This window comes from Oncorhynchus masou, chromosome 2 (assembly GCF_036934945.1).
Source record: "Oncorhynchus masou masou isolate Uvic2021 chromosome 2, UVic_Omas_1.1, whole genome shotgun sequence".
Taxonomy (NCBI): Eukaryota; Metazoa; Chordata; class Actinopteri; order Salmoniformes; family Salmonidae; genus Oncorhynchus; species Oncorhynchus masou.
The window spans coordinates 35,476,656-35,486,336 of NC_088213.1; positions in this window are offsets into that span (position 1 = coordinate 35,476,656).

Below are 9,681 nucleotides of genomic sequence, written 5' to 3' on the forward strand. Positions count from 1 at the left end.
TTCCATTTATCATCATTGAGATGTTTCTACAACTTTATTGGAGTCCACCTGTGGTAAATTCAATTGATTGGACTTAGAAAGGCATACACCTGTCTATATAAGGTCCAAGCCATGAGGTCGTAGGAATTGTCCATAGAGCTCCGAGACAGGATTGTGTCGAGGCACAGATCTGGAGAAGGGTACCAAAACATTTCTGCAGCATTGAAGGTCCCCAAGAACATAGTGGCCTCCATCATTCTTAAATATAAGAAGTTTGGAATGACCAACTCTGCAGCACTCCACCAATCAGGCCTTTATGGTAGAGTGGCCAGACGGAAGCCACTCCTCAGTAAAAGGCACATGACCGCCAGCTTGGAGTTTGCCAAAAGGCACCTAAATGACTCTCAGACCATGAGAAACAAGATTCTCTGGTCTGATGAAACCAAGACTGAACTCTTTGGTCTGAATGCCAAGCTTCACATCTAGAGGAAACCTGGCACCATCCCTACGGTGAAGCATGGTGGTGGCAGCATCATGCTGTGGGGATGTTCTTTAGAGGCAGACACTGGGAGAATAGTCAGGATCGAGGGAAAGATGAACAGGGCAAAGTACAGAGAGATCCTTGATAAAAACCTGCTCCAGAGCCCTCAGGACTACTTTACCATCGAGGACGGCTTTGGAAACAAGCATTTTAATTAACACTTTTAAGTGATCTCCTCTGGGTCTACATTGTACATTATGTTGTATATATCTGTTACCCCAAATAAATTCAATTCAATTCAGAACCTCAGACCTGAGCGAAGGTTCACCTTCCAACAGGACAATGACACTAAGCACACAGCCAAGACAACAAAGGAGTGGCTTCGTGGACAAGTCTCTGAATGTCCTGTAGTGGCCCGACCAGAGCCCGGACTTGAACCCGATCTAACATCTCTGGGGAGACCTGAAAATAGCTGTGCAGTGACGCTCCCCATCCAACCTGACAGAGCTTGAGAGGATCTGCAGAGAAGAATGGGAGAAACTACAGGTTTGCCAAGCCTGTAGCTTCATACCCAAGAAGACTTGAGGCTGTAATCACTGCCAAAGGTGCTTCAACAAAGTACTAAGTGTGAAAGGTCTGAATTCTTATGTAAATGTGATATTTCAGTTCAATTTTAAATTGTTATCAATATTCAAATCTTATGGAAATGTGATATTTCAGTTTTTATTTTTAATGAGTTGGCAAAAAAAATGTATAGGGGCTCTCTTTGTCCCAATATGTTAAATACAATTCTATGGGAAAGCCTTCTTCTAATATAACAGATTTTTGTGATTATTTTTTGTCTGCTGATAGTTGCTTCAGGGTTGTTGAGTCTAAGAAGGCTGTAGGATCAGTTCCATTGTTGTTCAATTCTGATTTATATATATTTTCATATAATCGTGTTGTTGTTTCCAATTAACGCATCTGTATCTTTTAAGATTATAACTGGTTTTGCATGTATTCGTTTTGTGAGGGTTGCGAGATGCTTACCAGGTTTTTTGCCATTAAGAAATTCATGACATAGTTATATCAGATCATTCTCTGTTATCATGAGTAATTACACCAATAGAAAATATACCTAGCAAAAGAATATGGAGAATGAATAGAGCACATCTTGAAGACCCAAAATGTATTAAATGAATGAAAAAATAAAAACCTTTACCATTACAAATGTAGACATACAGAATAGAGAACTGGCCACCGATATCATTTGGGATGCTTTTAAGTAGTACATTAGGGGAACGATAATCTCATAGTCGGCAAAAATGTAATCTGAGTTAGAAATTAAAAATCCCATAAAAATCTTTACACGTTAAAGAAGAAAATAAATGGTCTGAATTTAAGCAGGAATATGATAATTTACTTTTGAAAAGATCCAACAACACAGGTTAAACTCAAATAAAGCATGCTACTTGTCACGCCCTGGCCTTAGTATTCTGTGTTTTCTTTATTATTTTGGTTAGGCCAGGGTGTGACATGGGTGATTTATGTGTTTTGTCTTATCTAGTGTAGAGTATCTTTTGTAGTCTATAGGGTTGTGTTCAGTTGAGTGTTCTAGGTAAGTCTATGGTTGCCTGGAGTGGTTCTCAATCAGAGGCAGGTGTATATCGTTGTCTCTGATTGGGAACCATATTTAGGCAGCCATATTCTTTAGGTATCTTGTGGGTGTTTGTTCCTGTCTCTGTGTTTTGCACCAGTTAGGACTGGTTCGGTTTTTCCACGTTTTCTTATTTTGTATAGTGTTCACGTTTTCATCCTCTCATTCATCTTACAGCAGGTTTGCAAGTCACTCAAATGAATACAATTACATTGTAATATAGTTAAATCCTTATTTCTCTCTCTTCCAAGCCAAACCTTTTTGTCCACCATTAAGATCTTACAGTGCCTTGCAAAAGTATTCATCCCCCTTGGTGTTTTTCCTATTTTGTTGCATTAATTAACCTGTAATTTAAATAGATTTTTATTTGGATTTCATGTAATGGACATACACAAAATAGTCCAAATTGGTGAAGTGAAATGAAAAGAATGAGTTGTTTCAAATAATAAAAAATATTTAAAAAAACGGAAAAGTGGTGTGTGCATATTTATTCACCCCCTTTGCTATGAAGCCCCTAAATAAGATCTGGTGCAACCAATTACCTTCAGAAGTCATATTATTAGTTGAATAAAGTCCACCTGTGTGTAATCTAAGTGTCACCTGATCTGTAACATGAGCTCAGTATATATACACCTGTTCTGAAAGGCATCAGAGTCTGCAACACCAATAAGCAAGCAACCATGAAGACCAAGGAGCTCTCCAAACAGGTCAGGGACAAAGTTGTGGAGAAGTACGGATCAGGGTTGGGTTATAAAAAAATATCAGAAACTTTGAACATCTCACGGAGCACCATTAAATCCATTATTCAAAAATTGAAAGGATATGGCACCACAACAAACCTGCCAAGAAAGGGCCGCCCACCAAAACTCACGGACCAGGCAAGGAGGGCATTAATCAGAGCGGCAACAAAGAGACCAAAGATAACCCTGAAGGAGCTGCAAAGCTCCACAGTGGAGATTGGAGTATCTGTCCATAGGACCACTTTAAGCAATACACTCCACAGAGCTGGGCTTTACGGAAGAGTGGACAGAAAAAAAAGCCATTGCTTATTAAAGAAAAAAATAAGCAAATACATTTGGTGTTTGCCAAAAGGCATGTGGGAGACTCACCAAACATATGGAAGAAGGTACTCTGGTCAGACTAAAATTGAGCTTTATGGCCATCAAGAAAAACGCTATGCCTGGCGCAAACCCAACACTTCTCATCATCCTGAGAACACCATCCACAGTGAAGCATAGTGGTGGCAGCATTATGCTGTGGGGATGTTTTTCACCAACAGGGACTGAGAAACTGGTCAGAATTGAAAGAATGATGGATGGCACTAAATACAGATCAATTCTTGAGGGAAACCTGTTTCAGTCTTCCAGAGATTTGAGACTGGGACAGACGTTCACCTTCCAGCAGGATAAAAGACCCTAAGCATACTGCTAAAGCAACACTCAAGTGTTTTAAGGGGAAACATTTAAATGTCTTGGAGAGGCCTAGTCAAAGCCCAGACCTCAATCCAATTGAGAATCTGTGGTATGACTTAAAGATTGCTGTACCCCAGCGGAACCCATCCAACTTGAAGGATCTGGAGCAGTTTTTCCTTGAAGAATGGGAAGAAATCCCAGTGGCTAAATGTGCCAAGCTTATAGAGACATACCCCAAGAGACTTGCAGCTGTAATTGCTGCAAAAGGTGTCTCTACAATGTATTGACTTTGGGGAGGTGAATAGTTATGCACGCTCAAGTTGTCTGTTTTTGTCTTATTTCTTGTTTGCATCTTTAAAGTGGTAGGCATGTTGTGTAAATCAAATTATATACCCCCCCCCCCCCCCCCAAAAATCTATTTTAATTCCAGGTTGTAAAGGCAAAAAAAGGTATATTCTGAGAACATGGGCACCATGTTCTGGGTATGTTCTGTTTGACAACTCTAACGCCGAAACGCAAACAAAAGTTTCTCAGAAGGTTTTTGCTAACAGGCAGAAAGTTCCCCTAACGAACGGAAAACTGGACACTCAGACATTAGGGGGAACATTACGGGTAACATTACAAAAACATTTTCTCTCCCTGGAATTGTTAGCTGGAGTGATGTTGTCAACAACCTCAGGTCATTGGGAGAGGCATGGCAATTGGGGAGTAGCAGTGGTTTGCTTGCAGACGATGTCTACTGAAGCTCTTAGGCAAAACATTCCAAATTCAATCAACATAGAGAGACAATGTGCTCTCTCTTTCTCTATTTCTCACACACACACACACACACACACACACACACACACACACACACACACACACACACACACACACACACACACACACACACACACACACACACACACACACACACACACACACACACACACACACACACACACACACACACTTCCTCTCTCAGAGCAAGTCATGAAGGAGCTGTCAGATTACAGGAGGGTAATTGAATTTGGGAGTGCTATGGGGAGGGACCAGACAACACATCTTCCATTGCCTCCCCAGAGTGTCAGGAACAAGAGCAGGAGCTCAGGGGAAATTCCTGCCTTCTGATGGGGATTTTGTGAAGGGAGATTGTGGAGGGCAAAGGAGATGTAAGGTGGAGGCTGCGTCCCGCAATATGCATAGCTTTATTTGGAAACTAGTTCACAGGGGCAGCCTTCAGCACGCTGCATTCACCAGAGAAAGACAGAGAAACACGCCGAGCAAGTCAACATGACAGACACACAGAGAGAGGAGAGAACATAAGCATGACAGACAGAAAGAGAGAGAGAGATACGGAGAGGATTGTAAACAGCAAAGACAGACATGCAGAGAGAGGCACAATGCTGAGAAAGACAGGTAGAAAGACCGGAGGATGGAGAGAGAGAGAGAGAGAGAGAGAGAGAGAGAGAGAGATATGGAGACAGAGAGTTAGAGACAGATACAGAGGGAGAGTTAGACAGATACAGAGAGAGAGTTAGAGACAGATACAGAGAGAGAGTTAGAGACAGATACAGAGAGAGTTAGAGACAGATACAGAGAGAGAGAGAGAGTTAGAGACAGATACAGAGAGAGAGTTAGAGACAGAGTTAGATACAGATACAGAGAGAGTTAGAGACAGAGTTAGAGACAGATACAGAGAGAGAGAGAGAGTTAGAGACAGATACAGAGAGAGAGTTAGAGACAGAGTTAGATACAGATACAGAGAGAGTTAGAGACAGAGTTAGAGACAGATACAGAGAGAGAGTTAGAGACAGAGAGTTAGAGACAGATACACAGAGAGAGTTAGAGACATAGAGTTAGAGACAGATACAGAGAGAGAGAGTTAGAGACAGAGTTACAGCAGCACCTAGATCTTATGCACAGATTCTGTCAGACCTGGGCCCTGACAGTAAATCTCCAAAATAATGGTGTTCCAAAAAAGGTCCAGTCACCAGGACCACAAATACAAATTCCATCTAGACACTGTTGCCCTAGAGCACACAAAAAAATATACATACCTTGGCCTAAACATCAGCGCCACAGGTAACTTCCACAAAGCTGTGAACGATCTGAGAGACAAGGCAAGAAGGGCATTCTATGCCATCAAAAGGAACATAAATTTCAACATACCAATTAGGATTTGGCTAAAAATACTTGAATCAGTCATAGAGCCCATTGCCCTTTATGGTTGTGAGGTCTGGCGTCCGCTCACCAACCAAGACTTCACAAAATGGGACAAACACCAAATTGAGACTCTGCACGCAGAATTCTGCAAAAATATCCTCCGTGTACAACGTAGAACACCAAATAATGCATGCAGAGCAGAATTAGGCCGATACCCACTAATTATCAAAATCCAGAAAAGAGCCGTTAAATTCTATAACCACCTAAAAGGAAGCGATTCCCAAACCTTCCACAACAAAGCCATCACCTACAGAGAGATGAACCTGGAGAAGAGTCCCCTAAGCAAGCTGGTCCTGGGGCTCTGTTTACAAACACAAACACACCCTACAGAGCCCCAGGACAGCAGCACAATTAGACCCAACCAAATCATGAGAAAACAAAAAGAGAATTACTTGACACATTGGAAAGAATTAACAAAAAACAGAGCAAACTAGAATGCTATTTGGCCCTACACAGAGAGTACACAGCGGCAGAATACCTGACCACTGTGACTGACCCAAAATTAAGGAAAGATTTGACTATGTACAGACTCAGCGAGCATAGCCTTGCTATTGAGAAAGGCCACCGTAGGCAGACATGGCTCTCAAGAGAAGACAGGCTATGTGCTCACTGCCCACAAAATGAGGTGGAAACTGAGCTGCACTTCCTAACCTCCTGCCCAATGTATGACCATATTAGAGAGACATATTTCCCTCAGATTACACAGATCCACAAAGAATTCGAAAACAAATCCAATTTTGAAAAACTCCCATATCTACTGGGTGAAATTCCACAGTGTGCCATCACAGCAGCAAGATTTGTGACCTGTTGCCACGAGAAAAGGGCAACCAGTGAAGAACACACATCATTGTAAATACAACCCATATCTATGCTTATTTATTTTATCTTGTGTCCTTTACCATTTGTACATTGTTAAAACACTGTATATATATATATATTATATATATATATAATATGACATTTGTAATGTCTTTATTGTTTTGAAACTTCTGTATGTGTGATGTTTACTGTTAATTTGTATTGTTTATTTCACTTTATATATTCACTTTATATATTATCTACCTTACTTGCTTTGGCAATGTTAACACATGTTTCCCATGCCAATAAAGCCCTTGAATTGAATTGACAGATACAGAGAGAGAGTTAGAGACAGAGAGTTGGAGACAGATACAGAGAGATAGTTAGAGACAGAGAGTTAGAGACAGAGAGAGACAGAGAAGGGAGAGGCAAGATCACCCTCCTTGAGTCCATCTGTCATTGAGCAGGCTCTCATACCACAGTAATTGACAAGTGACTGTTGGGATGGACAGAGTGATATACAGTGCAATACTATATGAAGAAGATTGTCAAGAATCAAATCAATGCTTTTTGTGAATGGCATGTTACTGGAACGTATGGCTTTCTCATTTCTCTCTTGAGGTTCTACAAGCTCTACAGTATGAAGTGAGGGGGCTGAGGTGGCACATTGACAGACAACAGACTTCCATTGGGTGTCCTGTCTCTCTCCAGACAGAAGCCTGGAGGCTAACTGAGCTGGAGCAGCTAACATGGAGGGTAGTTCAATCAGGGGAGCGCTAGCTAGCGTCTGTCTGTTTGCCAGGTGTGATGTTCGCAGACAGGGGATGTGATGTGTGGATGTCATTAAGTCTGTGGAGTGGAAATAATAAAGAATTAGGGTTTTCTCAGAAGACAGGAGAATTAATCCAAAATGAATTACATGAAGGACGAGGAGGACGAGGAGGAAAAATCCACATTAGCTTCTTTCCTCTCCTCTCTGCTTCAAGCAAGATAGGGGCCAATTTCAACTATTTCTCTGAACCACGGAAAAATGTAATTAATAAATGAGAGAGCAAATAAAAACAGATAAATTAGTGACGATGTGGGGGGAGAGAGAGGAGAGAGAGAGAGAGAGAGGATAGTCAGACAGAGGATAGAAATAGAGAGAGAGGAGAAGGAGGGGAGGAGATGGGCCATGGCAGAGGCAATAGTCAAAGCCCTGTGGCTGCCAGATTGCCCTGGTCTTTTGTTCCTGTTGTCTTTCTGGAGAGGGCTGCCAGTGTTAAAGAGGCGGCACTGCCGATTGTAATAAACGGCACTTGTAGATCACGGAGTAGAATTATACAGCATGTAGATGGATCCATTCACCATCATGTGCAAAACGTGGCCAAAAACTCAAAGTGATAATTAAGACTTAGGGGGTGAATGGCAGAGACATTTGTGACAACGGAAAATGGCGTCTCCTGGCACTGGGGGAAACAGAAGGGCTCAGAGAGGCTGTGTGTCACAAAACATTACCCACGCAGCTGTTGGCTTTATGAGCAGAGCTGGTGTGCTCTTTCCCACCCCCTCACCCTTCTCTCTGGGTCGATATGCACAGTGGTGCTGTTCACTCCCAGTTTGTGACATTTTAAAGCAACATGTCCCCTTCTCACCTCACACTCCCCCTCAGGGAATAGACAGGGGAAAAGTGCAACAGCCCAATCATTTAAATCCACACACACACACACACACACACGCACACGCACACGCACACGCACACGCACACGCACACACACACACACACACACACACACGTTACCAAGTAAAAGCCATCAATTCAATCTGAACATTGATAGGGTTTCTAAGGGAACTGTACTGGTTGCTCCTTGTGTAATGCAGTGTCTTTGGGCTGGTCTTTGGGCTTGTGTGTGTGTGTGTGTGTGTGTGTGTGTGTGTGTGTGTGTGTGTGTGTGTGTGTGTGTGTGTGTGTGTGTGTGTGTGTGTGTGTGTGTGTGTGTGTGTGTGTGTGATTGCACTGTACCCTGCAATCACACCTGCAACCCTGTACATGTAACTATTAACATGTAACTATTAACCAAACTCTGTGTGTGTGTGTGTGTGTGTGTGTGTGTGTGTGTGTGTGTGTGCGTGTGAATGTCTGTCCATTGTCCCCCCTGCACCAGAGTGCAAGTAGCGTAGACATATAGAGTCTGACTGGGAGGAAACCCTTAGCGCCCTGTTAAACCGGCAACCTCCTCTGTCACTCCTGTCTGCCGCCACTGCAGACAGGGGGCTGGAGCTGCAAGCGAAGAACCCCCGAGCTCAATAAAAGTGTGGGTGATTAAACAACTCCCCTTAATTGCTCCTTTTGTGCGGGAATCAAACGGTCACACTGATTACACAGGTATGGGAGGGGCAGAGAGCTGACCGTGCCGCCGACGCCGACGAGAGGGCCAGACACCTCTACTAACCCTCTGCCTGCCCTCACGTCTCACATCACCACCTTTTTATCCCACTAAACTAAACAACCAGTGTCTGTGTGATCTGATGTGTGTGTGTGTGTGTGTGCGTGTGCATGTGTGTGCATGTGTGTGCATGTGTGAGTATGTGTCTCTGGCAGGTAGGGAGAGCGAGGTAGAGAGACAGAGGAGGGTTCTGAGGTGAGCGACACCAGAGCTCCCCACAGTGGATGGTTGTTGTATTACAGCAGGCCAGCACAGTCACACTCTGGGCTCTGAGCTAACAGCCAACTGGCCTTACTGCTGACGGGACGAGCCAAACCCAGGGCATGTGTCCAACGTGACGCAGCATGTGTAAGATCACAGCAGCATGGGAACCATACACATTTCACTCAAACACAAGGCCCCGAACACAGCGCTTGTCAAATGGGTCAATATGAAAGGGAGGGGCTCAATTACTGTGCCCGCAAATACACACATTAAGTGCCTTTCAAGGGTCTGTAAGTACTTCACTGTAGTACTTCAATGCTCTCTCTCTCTCCACATTCACCACTTGTGAGACGCAGTCGCCATTTTGGTGCCAAAAAACCCATCATTTTAGAGTTTTGCAGTGGAGTGGCAGCGCTGGGCTCAGTCGGTTTCTACGGTCAGATTTAGAGAGTCAGAGTGGGAATTTGGCTGGAGAACAGGTCTTAACAACCCCTCTCTATGAGGGAAAAGTGCTCCCTGCTGACATCATCTGAGCACCTA